Below are 12,500 nucleotides of genomic sequence, written 5' to 3'. Positions count from 1 at the left end.
GACGACTTTGCCACGACACCTCTCCCGATCGACGCCCTCCTACACGCTCTCTCGCTTTCGCTTCGCCTTCGGGGTTAGTCAGAGGTGGCCCCTACGACTCGCGAACGGCCAGGACTCCTCGGTCCGTGTTTCAAGACGGGTCGGGTGGGTTGCCGATGCACGTCGCTGACCCGGGGTGGCGGGCGGCTCGAGTAAAAAAGCGTCGCCGAGCGACCTCTCCGGAAACGGAAACGGGCGCGGGCGGGGTTGCCCCCGACAAGAACCCGAAACGTCGGCGAGGTGCGTGACGGCGAGGCCGCGCCAGTCCTATCCCGCCTCTCATCGCGCACGCGCCCGAGACGGTGGGGCGCCTAGGGAGCGACACACACAAAGTGCGCGTCGCCCGCACGCGACTTCCGGCGGGATCAAAACGGACCGGCTCGCCACGTGTAACGGATCGTGTCAGATTTCCTCCGTTCCCGGCAGAAAGGGGCAGTTACGTTCGCGGGCCCGACGGCCGGTGGCCCCCGACTTCACAAGGTGGGAAGACGGGGGTTTTCAGGGTGATGAAACGCCTGCCGCCTACGGAAAAAAACCCGCGTGTTCGACCTGCACGCCGGGAACGGGTCGCGACGACGGACCGGAGGGGAAGTGCGTCCGGTGCCGGCCGCGCGGAGGTCGCGCCGAAGCGCCCGCGCCATGATTACGCCGAGCGATGATGAAGGGGACGGGTGCAGCGGAGTCGCGCGCGGAGGGAGCAGGAGGAAAGAAGAAGCGGCGGCGACGGATGCGGCGGGTTAGGGCCCGGCGGCAGCAGCGATCGAGAGGACGAGTCCCCTCCGTCGCAGCCAACCGACGCAGCCACCTACCGACGCCGCGGTCGTCACCACGTTTCCCTTCCCGCTATCCACGCGGCCCGTCTCCTTCGTCGGCGACGCGGGCACAAAAGCTGGAACCGCGGAGAACGAGTCCCCCGCGGACACGACGAACGACGACCTGTGCCGCGACGGCCTCTCTTTCAAGAACACACATCGAGTTTGGGCTCGAGCCTAGGCAGCACCGGACTGAGTCCCCCCGCGATCGCGGTGAGCGGTCCCACCCGTTTACCCCTGGGCGGTTTCACGTTCTCTTGAACTCTCTCTCCAAAGTTCTTTTCAACTTTCCCTCACGGTACTTGTCGACTATCGGACTCGTCCCGGTATTTAGCCTTGGATGGAGCTTACCACCCGATTTGGGCTGCGTTCCCAAGCAACCCGACTCTCGGATCGAAGGCCGTCGCTCGCCGTCCGCACCGAATGGGCCTGGCACCCGCCGCGGGCGGCCCCGATCGAGGGAACTCCGAACTATGCGAGACGAAAACGAACGGCTGCCTTCGACCCATGCGCCACACGTCCCGAAGCCTTTAACTTGCGACGGGATTCGGCGTTGGGCTTCTCCCGGTTCACTCGCCGTTACTAAGGGAATCCCGGTTGGTTTCTTTTCCTCCGCTTAGCGATATGCTTAAGTTCAGCGGGTCGTCTCGTCCGAGCCGAGGGCGGCGGTTTTTAGTAGAGTGTGGTGTTTGGAGGAGAGGAATCTCGATCGGTACCCTCCGTGTGACGACGGCTGGCCGATATAGCGCCCGTCCGACCGAAAATGAAGAAGCCAACAATTAAAAAAAAGCGTGGGTCCTCCCCATCCGACGTTGCGTTGCCTACGACGCGGCCACCTTTTTACGGTGCGACGGCCGTGCTCGTCGCGCTGCTCGAGGCGTCGCTGAGAGACACCTTCATGAGGCAGAGAGCGAGACGAGCAGGCGGCGCTTACGTCGGCAGTCGGTTAGGTCGGTACTTTTTTTTTTGGTCTCCCTTCGGCTGCTTTCGGACAGACTCCTCCTGCTCCTCCTCCACAGTGTTTCTTCACGCGGTCGAAAAGGGAAAAGACTCCGCGGTCTGCCAGCGGGAGACGAAGGAGGAGGCCGGAGAGGGTTTTAAAAAAAAAAAGACATTGAAAGGAGTCAATTCTTTTTTTATTTTTCTTCCCCCCTCGTCACTCGCTCCTGCGACGTCCCGGTTACCACCGTGCCGAGGACCGGGCGGGCACGGGGACGGCAAGATGTCGTTTCGTTAACGGAGAAAGACATGTAACGTTCCGCCTCTCGACCGGACGTGGCCCCGAGACAAGGGATCTCGGGGCCGCAATGTGCGTTCGAGGTGTCGATGTTCACTGAGTCCTGCAATTCGCATCAGTTCTCGCGGCTGGCCGCGCTCTTCATCGACGGACGAGCCGAGTGATCCCCCGTCCAGGGTTCAGCACTTGGGTTTTTTATATTAGTTTTTGTTTATATAGATTTAGTAGTGTGCGAGGAGGTCTGTGCGAGGAGGCGTGACGGCATTGCAATGTCGCGAGTAGTTTGTTTTTAGCTAGCGGCGGTGGCACAGCGGCTGCAAAAAACAAAAAAAACGATAAAGCGGCGACAAGGCAAAGAAGAAGCGGCCATCACTTGCGGTGGGCGAAAAAACAAACAGGTGGTAAGACGCGGAAGCAAGCAAGAAGAGCTGGGGCTTTAAAAACCTCCGCGTCACCACAAATCTATCTCTCGCTCCGCCTTTTATAGGTTTGTTTGCGCGCATTCGAGGCGTTGACGCCGACAGACAGAGGAGGTAGGCCGGAAAACAACAAACCAGTCTCGAACGGGAAAACGGTAATGATCCTTCCGCAGGTTCACCTACGGAAACCTTGTTACGACTTTTACTTCCTCTAAACGATCGGGTTCGGTCGTCTTCTCCAGGCATCGAACGCCGAGGCGTAGATGCACGAGTGTCGTGACGGACACGTCGCGCACTGCCCGGCGGCGTCGTCGGCCAGATCCGAGGACCTCACCGGACCGTTCGATCGGTAGTAGCGACGGGCGGTGTGTACAAAGGGCAGGGACGTGATCGACGCGGGCTGTTGACCCGCGCCTACCGGGAATTCCTCGTTCACGGGGTTGGTTACAGGCCCCGATCCCTATCACGGGAGGTGGTTCAGAGGTTTCCCAACCCTCTCGGGCCGGGGCGAAGTCCCCGCTGATACCTCCAGTGTAGCGCGCGTGCGGCCCCGGACATCTAAGGGCATCACAGACCTGTTATCGCTCCGCCTCGTGTGGCTTTCTGCCACCCGTCCCTCTAAGAAGTGCGTGAGAAAACCGACCCGGACCCGAGCGCCACGGAGGACGCCGAGCCCGCCGTAAAAATCACTGACATCGGCGCACTAGTTAGCAGGCCGGAGTCTCGTTCGTTATCGGAATCAACCAGACGGATCGCTCCACCAACTAAGAACGGCCATGCACCACCACCCACCGAATCGAGAAAGAGCTATCGATCTGTCAATCCTACCGGTGTCCGGACCGGGTGAGTTTTCCCGTGTTGAGTCAAATTAAGCCGCAGGCTCCACTCCTGGTGGTGCCCTTCCGTCAATTCCTTTAAGTTTCAGCTTTGCAACCATACTCCCCCCGGAACCGAACTCTGGTTTCCCGCAGGCTACCCGCCGGGTCATGGAAGCGAACGCCGGCGGATCGCCGGTCGGCATCGTTTACGGTCGGAACTACGACGGTATCTGATCGTCTTCGAACCTCCGACTTTCGCTCTTGATCGAGGAAAACGTGCTTGCCACACGCCATCGCTGCAGTTCGTCTTGCGACGATCCAAGAATTTCACCTCTAACGTCGCAATACGAGTGGCCCCGACCGCTCCCTTCGATCATTGCCTCGCCGTAGACGGAGACCGACAGACGTAGACGAGGCCCTCTTCCATCATTCCATGCTTATCGTATGCAAGCTTGAACAGCCCGCTCTGAGCACTCTAATTTTTTCAAAGTGAACGTACCGGCCGCCGCGGACACTCGGTTAAGAGCACCCTTGGAGGAGAAACCGCCGACCGCAACACGCGCGCAGACAAGACACGAAGCAGGGACTCGGAGCGGACCGGGGGGTTCAAAAAAAAGAGGAACGCGCGGAAAGGGAGAGGGAGAGAAGCGCGGGGGTCAGAGTGCGGGGATGCGAATGAACACACCCAAACACACACACGTAGCACCCCCCCGTTAGACTACTCCCGGAACCGAACCGACGACCACTTGTTTTTTTTTCCCGGATCCCGATCACGACCTCCTCGTCCACCTCGCCGGCAGGACCGCGTGGCGGGTATGCTAGCGGTTGACACCGGCGGAAAGGGCCGGGAATGCGAACGGACGACCAAAGTCAACGACGGACGATGGCGCCGCCGCCCCGGGGCCGCTTGCGCGACCACGAACCCGAGTTCGGACTACGAGCTTTTTAACCGCAACAACTTTAATATACGCTACCGGAGCTGGAATTACCGCGGCTGCTGGCACCAGACTTGCCCTCCGGTTGGTCCTCGTTAACGGATTTGAAGTGTACTCATTCCGATCGCGGGGCCTCGACAGAGTCCCGCGTCGTTATTTTTCGTCACTACCTCCCCGTGCCGGGAGTGGGTAATTTGCGCGCCTGCTGCCTTCCTTGGATGTGGTAGCCGTTTCGCATGCTCCCTCTCCGGAATCGAACCCCGATTCCCCGTTACCCGTAGTAACCACGGTAGGCACTTAACCGACCGTCGACAGTTGATAGGGCGGACCCTCGAGAGACCCGTCGCCGGGCGTGAAAGCTCGTGCGATCGACCAGTGAGTTATCCAGAGTCACCAAAGCGGAGCGCGCCGCCCTATGAGCCCCGCCACCGAACGGACCCGCGAGCGGGAACGCCGACGACGGGAGGACGGAATGACGCGCATCGGTCTCAGTCTAATATGTAGCGCCGCGACCCGGAACGGCCGACGCGGGTGCCAGCGCGCGAGGCGTGGCGACGACGGCGCGCCGACCGATCGCGGCCTGTGTCACATGTATTAGCTCTAGAATTGCCACAGTTATCCATCGCCTCCGAGGAGGAATACGGTCCCGAGGATTAGGTCCGGTTCCTGAGCCATTCGCGGTTTCGCCCGTTCTAATGCGTGGCGTGAACTTACACTTGCATGGCTTAAGCTTTGAGACAAGCATATGACTACTGGCAGGATCAACCAGGTATCGTTGGAATTTGGGACTTTGTTTCGACAGAACGACAGACCGACCGACCGACCGACCGACATAAGACAGACAACTACAACGACGGGCACGTGTTTATTTATTTTTCGAGGGGGTTCGCCGTCAGTAGAAGCGCGCTGCCCGCGCTGATGGCCTCTTTTTTGTTTCTCCCCTGACTTGGACCGAGACCGAGACTCAAAGAACGAAAGCGACCAACGTCGACAACAACAACGACAACGGCACCCTTGACAGCGATACATACGACAAACGACAAGCAGCACGACGGCAGTGCACACGGACATCGAGGGTCAAGGTGCAGACTGAACTCGCCGAGGTCGTCGTCATCGTGGTCGCCATCGATTCCGTCTCGTCGTCGTCGTCGTCAACGTCCACGTCACAGCCGGCCGAGAAGAGAGAACAGACGACAGCGTCGACAACAACAACATCGACAACGGCACCCTTGACAGCGATACATACGACAAACGACAAACAGCACGACGGCAGTGCACACGGACATCGGAGGTCAAGGTGCAGACTGGAATCGTCGAGGTCGTCGTCATCGTGGTCGCCATCGATGCCGTCTCGTCGTCGTCGTCGTCGTCTTCGTCGTCGTCGTCGTCATCAACGTACCAACCGACCGAGACGAGAGAGCAAGCAACAACGTCGACAACAACAACGACAACGGCACCCTTGACAGCGATACATACGACAAACGACAAACAGCACGACGGCAGTGCACACGGACATCGGAGGTCAAGGTGCAGACTGAACTCGTCGAGGTCGTCGTCATCGTGGTCGCCATCGATGCCGTCTCGTCGTCGTCGTCGTCTCCGTCGTCGTCGTCGTCGTCGCCAACGTCAACGTCAACATCACAGCCGTCATCGGGGAGGAGCTGGACCAGGGCAGCGGCGGCGTAAATTTTCCCGTCACCTTCGTCGTCGCCTTCGTCGACCGACCGACCGACCGACCGGCGTCGTGTTCGTGCTCGGAAAACCGAGGAGAGACAACGTGCACATGGCGCGTTCTCGCAAGCGGCTCCTCGGTCCGATTTTTTTGGGCGGCTTTTTCGAGCTTTTTTTCTCACCCTTTCGTCCGTGCGACGGCGAACGTTAGGGGAAAAAAAAAAAAAAAAAACGACAACAACGCGGCGGACCGGGCGAACAACATCGTCGACACACACGACATTGACGACCGGTCCCCCTTTTCACAATCGCATCGAGATAAAAACGAACGAGTCCGATTCGAGCACCGAGTCGCGAGCGGGAGGACTGTCGGTGCAAGTATCGATCACTGACGTGAGCGCTTCGCCGGACAGAGGATGGCTCATCCGGCAGCCGTGCAAATCGACGGTATGGGAAGAACGAACAAGAAGAGCAACGACTTGATCGGCGGCTTGGGAACTGCGGACGGTGAAAACGGGTTAATCGACTGCGACCACGACTGCTCGATCGATCTTCTTTGGCGCTAACAAAGGTGGAGGTGGCGCAAGAAGGGACTAGCGCTATCACCGTCCACGTATCAGAAGATGCGGCGGCAGACGTCGACGCTTATGCGTTGTCGGACGAGAAGTCGCTGCAGCACGTGTACCGCGAGCGGGACGTCCAAGGTTTTGCCAGACGGAAAGAAATCGGGTGTCAGCGAACGTTCACACGGCTGTGAGATCGGACGCTGACAGGAGTAGGAGGCGGCAGGCAGGCGGCGGTTACGGCGGCGGCGCCTGCTGCTGCTCATCCTCCTGTTTGCTGCGGCGACTTCCAGGACGGGAGAGCATCGAACAACGTACGTATGGTTACAAGGGGATCAGGATCTACATAGTGCATCCCCCGCGGCTATTTTTGTTTGTTTGTTCGCTCGTTCGTTAATTCGTTCGTTCGTTCGTTCGTTCGTTACAATGTACGTTTTTCCGTTCGACGGCGGCAGAGAGCGGCGGCGTTTCTCCCTAATCCGGAGGATTTATCGGTCGCACAGCGATGGGTCGTTCGGCCGATCATCGAAAGATTCGCAGGTAGTGGTTGAATGGCAGAACGGCAGCAACAACAGCGGCGGCTGAGAGCGGCGAACGCTGAGGCGGAAGCAGAAGCTGCAGCAAACGTATCGGCTAAACATGGTGGACATAGATATGGCTGACGACGCGGGTACCACGACGACTATGGAACCAGGAAAAGGAGCCGTTAGTTGTTCCAACATATCGTTCGACACGTCGAGCAGCCCTAGGTCCACGGAGAAGCACACACACGTACCACGTATTATAACCTAACGACGATGAGCGGGCGCACGGTTGGCAGGAACGAAGGCGGCGGATCAAAACAAGTTGGAGCGCGGCGACAGCGATAACGGTGACAGCCCTAGGCGGCGGAGATGCCACTTTCTGACGCCTTTGCGACAAGCCCGTAGAGACGTTCCGGACCACCACGAGGCAAAGAGTCGCTGCTCCGACGAACCGACACACCAAAGTGTGCTTCCTACCGAACATGTTTTATAAAACTTTCAAACTGGAAAACCCCAGAAATGGTGTTGGTATTTGTCCAGACCCACCTCCGACACCTGAAAATGGTGGTCAAAAAAAACGTCGATTATACGAAGCGACATTTCTGGTCGGCGATTTTCCAGTTTTACGCCTACTGCCACATGGGGATGTCGGTAGGCGTCGCAAAGTGCCTTCTCGACGCCTAGGCACACCAGGACTTTGTCATTTTTTTCCCCCTCGACATTCCTGGTCCGGTCTATTCCGATTTTACACCTACCGCCATGTGGGGGTGGCAGTAGGCGTCGAAAAGTGCCTTCTCGACCGCTAGCGACACCACTACTTGAGGCCTACTGGAGGGCCCGCACACCTGAAAGGGGGCCGCGGAGTCGACCCCGGGGGCCTCCGCTTCTCGCCGCCGCTCACTTGGACGCCTTCCGCAACCTGTGGTCCCGCTCGGGGCCGCCGGGAGCCTCGCCGACCTGACCGGTGTCGGTAGGCGTCTGGAAGCGCCCGGCCGACCTGGACGAGGTCCCCCTGGCCCCCGGGGGACACCCCTTAGTTGGATGGGGGTGCTGTCCCGGGCACACATGCAACCCGCGGCCGCCTACCGACAGCCCCCGTCGCTCGATCGCTACTCCTTTCCAACATATGTCGGAGAAGCCGGGCGGTTGTGAAACCCCAGAAATGGTGTTGGTATTCGTCCAGACCCACCTCCGACACCCGAAAATGGTGGTCAAAAAAAACGTCGATTATACGAAGCGACATTTCTGGTCGGCGATTTTCCAGTTTTGCGCCTACCGCCATGTGGGGGTGGCAGTAGGCGTCGAAAAGTGCCTTCTCGACCGCTAGCGACACCACTACTTTATCGAGCTCTGGAGGCCCGCACACCGACTAGGAAGCCGCGGAGTCGACCCCGGGGGCCTCCTGGCGTCGCCGCCGCTCACTTGGACGCCTTCCGCAACCTGTGGTCCCGCTCGGGGCCGCCGGGAGCCTCGCCGACCTGACCGGTGTCGGTAGGCGTCTGGAAGCGCCCGGCCGACCTGGACGAGGTCCCCCTGGCCCCCGGGGGACACCCCTTAGTTGGATGGGGGTGCTGTCCCGGGCACACATGCAACCCGCGGCCGCCTACCGACAGCCCCCGTCGCTCGATCGCTACTCCTTTCCAACATATGTCGGAGAAGCCGGGCGGTTGTGAAACCCCAGAAATGGTGTTGGTATTCGTCCAGACCCACCTCCGACACCCGAAAATGGTGGTCAAAAAAAACGTCGATTATACGAAGCGACATTTCTGGTCGGCGATTTTCCAGTTTTGCGCCTACCGCCATGTGGGGGTGGCAGTAGGCGTCGAAAAGTGCCTTCTCGACCGCTAGCGACACCACTACTTTATCGAGCTCTGGAGGCCCGCACACCGACTAGGAAGCCGCGGAGTCGACCCCGGGGGCCTCCTGGCGTCGCCGCCGCTCACTTGGACGCCTTCCGCAACCTGTGGTCCCGCTCGGGGCCGCCGGGAGCCTCGCCGACCTGACCGGTGTCGGTAGGCGTCTGGAAGCGCCCGGCCGACCTGGACGAGGTCCCCCTGGCCCCCGGGGGACACCCCTTAGTTGGATGGGGGTGCTGTCCCGGGCACACATGCAACCCGCGGCCGCCTACCGACAGCCCCCGTCGCTCGATCGCTACTCCTTTCCAACATATGTCGGAGAAGCCGGGCGGTTGTGAAACCCCAGAAATGGTGTTGGTATTCGTCCAGACCCACCTCCGACACCCGAAAATGGTGGTCAAAAAAAACGTCGATTATACGAAGCGACATTTCTGGTCGGCGATTTTCCAGTTTTGCGCCTACCGCCATGTGGGGGTGGCAGTAGGCGTCGAAAAGTGCCTTCTCGACCGCTAGCGACACCACTACTTTATCGAGCTCTGGAGGCCCGCACACCGACTAGGAAGCCGCGGAGTCGACCCCGGGGGCCTCCTGGCGTCGCCGCCGCTCACTTGGACGCCTTCCGCAACCTGTGGTCCCGCTCGGGGCCGCCGGGAGCCTCGCCGACCTGACCGGTGTCGGTAGGCGTCTGGAAGCGCCCGGCCGACCTGGACGAGGTCCCCCTGGCCCCCTGGGGACACCCCTTAGTTGGATGGGGGTGCTGTCCCGGGCACACATGCAACCCGCGGCCGCCTACCGACAGCCCCCGTCGCTCGATCGCTACTCCTTTCCAACATATGTCGGAGAAGCCGGGCGGTTGTGAAACCCCAGAAATGGTGTTGGTATTCGTCCAGACCCACCTCCGACACCTGAAAATGGTGGTCAAAAAAAACGTCGATTATACGAAGCGACATTTCTGGTCGGCGATTTTCCAGTTTTGCGCCTACCGCCATGTGGGGGTGGCAGTAGGCGTCGAAAAGTGCCTTCTCGACCGCTAGCGACACCACTACTTTATCGAGCTCTGGAGGCCCGCACACCGACTAGGAAGCCGCGGAGTCGACCCCGGGGGCCTCCTGGCGTCGCCGCCGCTCACTTGGACGCCTTCCGCAACCTGTGGTCCCGCTCGGGGCCGCCGGGAGCCTCGCCGACCTGACCGGTGTCGGTAGGCGTCTGGAAGCGCCCGGCCGACCTGGACGAGGTCCCCCTGGCCCCCGGGGGACACCCCTTAGTTGGATGGGGGTGCTGTCCCGGGCACACATGCAACCCGCGGCCGCCTACCGACAGCCCCCGTCGCTCGATCGCTACTCCTTTCCAACATATGTCGGAGAAGCCGGGCGGTTGTGAAACCCCAGAAATGGTGTTGGTATTCGTCCAGACCCACCTCCGACACCCGAAAATGGTGGTAAAAAAAAACGTCGATTATACGAAGCGACATTTCTGGTCGGCGATTTTCCAGTTTTGCGCCTACCGCCATGTGGGGGTGGCAGTAGGCGTCGAAAAGTGCCTTCTCGACCGCTAGCGACACCACTACTTTATCGAGCTCTGGAGGCCCGCACACCGACTAGGAAGCCGCGGAGTCGACCCCGGGGGCCTCCTGGCGTCGCCGCCGCTCACTTGGACGCCTTCCGCAACCTGTGGTCCCGCTCGGGGCCGCCGGGAGCCTCGCCGACCTGACCGGTGTCGGTAGGCGTCTGGAAGCGCCCGGCCGACCTGGACGAGGTCCCCCTGGCCCCCGGGGGACACCCCTTAGTTGGATGGGGGTGCTGTCCCGGGCACACATGCAACCCGCGGCCGCCTACCGACAGCCCCCGTCGCTCGATCGCTACTCCTTTCCAACATATGTCGGAGAAGCCGGGCGGTTGTGAAACCCCAGAAATGGTGTTGGTATTCGTCCAGACCCACCTCCGACACCCGAAAATGGTGGTCAAAAAAAACGTCGATTATACGAAGCGACATTTCTGGTCGGCGATTTTCCAGTTTTGCGCCTACCGCCATGTGGGGGTGGCAGTAGGCGTCGAAAAGTGCCTTCTCGACCGCTAGCGACACCACTACTTTATCGAGCTCTGGAGGCCCGCACACCGACTAGGAAGCCGCGGAGTCGACCCCGGGGGCCTCCTGGCGTCGCCGCCGCTCACTTGGACGCCTTCCGCAACCTGTGGTCCCGCTCGGGGCCGCCGGGAGCCTCGCCGACCTGACCGGTGTCGGTAGGCGTCTGGAAGCGCCCGGCCGACCTGGACGAGGTCCCCCTGGCCCCCGGGGGACACCCCTTAGTTGGATGGGGGTGCTGTCCCGGGCACACATGCAACCCGCGGCCGCCTACCGACAGCCCCCGTCGCTCGATCGCTACTCCTTTCCAACATATGTCGGAGAAGCCGGGCGGTTGTGAAACCCCAGAAATGGTGTTGGTATTCGTCCAGACCCACCTCCGACACCCGAAAATGGTGGTCAAAAAAAACGTCGATTATACGAAGCGACATTTCTGGTCGGCGATTTTCCAGTTTTGCGCCTACCGCCATGTGGGGGTGGCAGTAGGCGTCGAAAAGTGCCTTCTCGACCGCTAGCGACACCACTACTTTATCGAGCTCTGGAGGCCCGCACACCGACTAGGAAGCCGACTAGGAAGACAGTTGAGATTTGACGGCTGAGGGTGTAACAAACCCTCCCGGTGGGCTGACCTCCCGTCGGGTGGGTATAGCAGTGGTCCCTAAGAAAGTAAATAAAGAAAACACGGTTCCCCCTGGTTCCGTGGACACTGCTACCCTCAGCGACCGATTGACTGGGTCGGATAGTGATGGAAATCGTTCCCCCTTTGTGTGCCCGTGTGGACGTGGGTTTGCTTCTGGTCGCGGTTTATCCCAACACCGGAGGCATGCTCACCCGGAAGATCTCAACCAGGACAGGGTTGCTGGGGCCCGTCCCGGTTCGGCCTGGAGTTCTGAGGAAGATACTCTTTTGTCAGCTTGTGCGTCCGAGATGAGGGATCGATATCGAACGAAGGCGGAGTTGTGTGTCGCAATTTCTCCCCGCTTTGGCCGCTCTGCTGAAGCGGTGAGGAAGCGCCTAATCCATCTGGCAAAGCAGAAGTCTCCGGCGGGTGTTAATAGTGTGAGCTCTCCTGCGGTGGAGACGGTTGTGGAGTGCGATTCTTTGAGTCCAGCTGTGGATGATCGGGGTTGGCGGCCGAAGGTGGAGAATCAGGTTGAGCTGGTTCTCGGAGAGCTTGGTCCATCCTTTGATCAAGCTTGCGTCGAATTGCGGCGGATTCTTGGTTTGATCCGCCAGGGTACCGACCTGGAGGTGGTAACCGGGCAGATCGACACCTTCCTCCTGCGCTACCTCTCCCCGTCCAATGGAGGGGAGGGGGACGATGCGCTAAGATCGGGCCGGCCGCTTCGCAAGAAGCGGTCTGGGAGGCTGGCTCGAAAGAACCAGTCTCACGGGAGGAAAGGATCTAGACCTAGGTCTGCGGCTGGTGCCCCGAAGGGTGACAAGAAGGCGTTGCGGAGGGCGGCTTTTGCTGCCATTCAGCGGCTTTATAGTGTTAAGCGGAAGGACTGCGCCGACGCGGTCCTCTCTGGGAGATGGAGGGA

General features: G+C 60.2%; 2 non-coding genes and 1 pseudogene across 2 annotated transcripts in view; all 3 read right to left on the bottom strand.

Moving 5' to 3' along the window:
- LOC145272016 (large subunit ribosomal RNA) overlaps positions 1 to 1,516 on the bottom strand; it is a 5,718-nt gene extending 4,202 nt beyond the window's left edge. The window contains exon 1 of the ribosomal RNA XR_013866136.1: positions 1 to 1,516. This exon is cut by the window's left edge and continues 4,202 nt beyond it. This is a non-coding gene — a ribosomal RNA (large subunit ribosomal RNA).
- A 594-nt stretch (positions 1,517 to 2,110) lies between these two features.
- Positions 2,111 to 2,268, bottom strand: LOC145271482 (5.8S ribosomal RNA). The gene has a single exon (XR_013865896.1). It is a non-coding gene; the product is annotated as a 5.8S ribosomal RNA (ribosomal RNA).
- A 395-nt stretch (positions 2,269 to 2,663) lies between these two features.
- On the bottom strand, positions 2,664 to 5,032 carry LOC145272008 (small subunit ribosomal RNA; annotated as a pseudogene).
- Between the last annotated feature and the right edge of the window lie 7,468 nt (positions 5,033 to 12,500).

This window comes from Euprymna scolopes, chromosome 46, assembly GCF_053919585.1.
Source record: "Euprymna scolopes isolate OS-2025 chromosome 46, ASM5391958v1, whole genome shotgun sequence".
NCBI classification, from domain to species: domain Eukaryota; kingdom Metazoa; phylum Mollusca; class Cephalopoda; order Sepiida; family Sepiolidae; genus Euprymna; species Euprymna scolopes.
The sequence above is the reverse complement of the archived record's forward strand: the minus strand, read 5'-3'. Positions and strand labels throughout refer to the sequence as shown.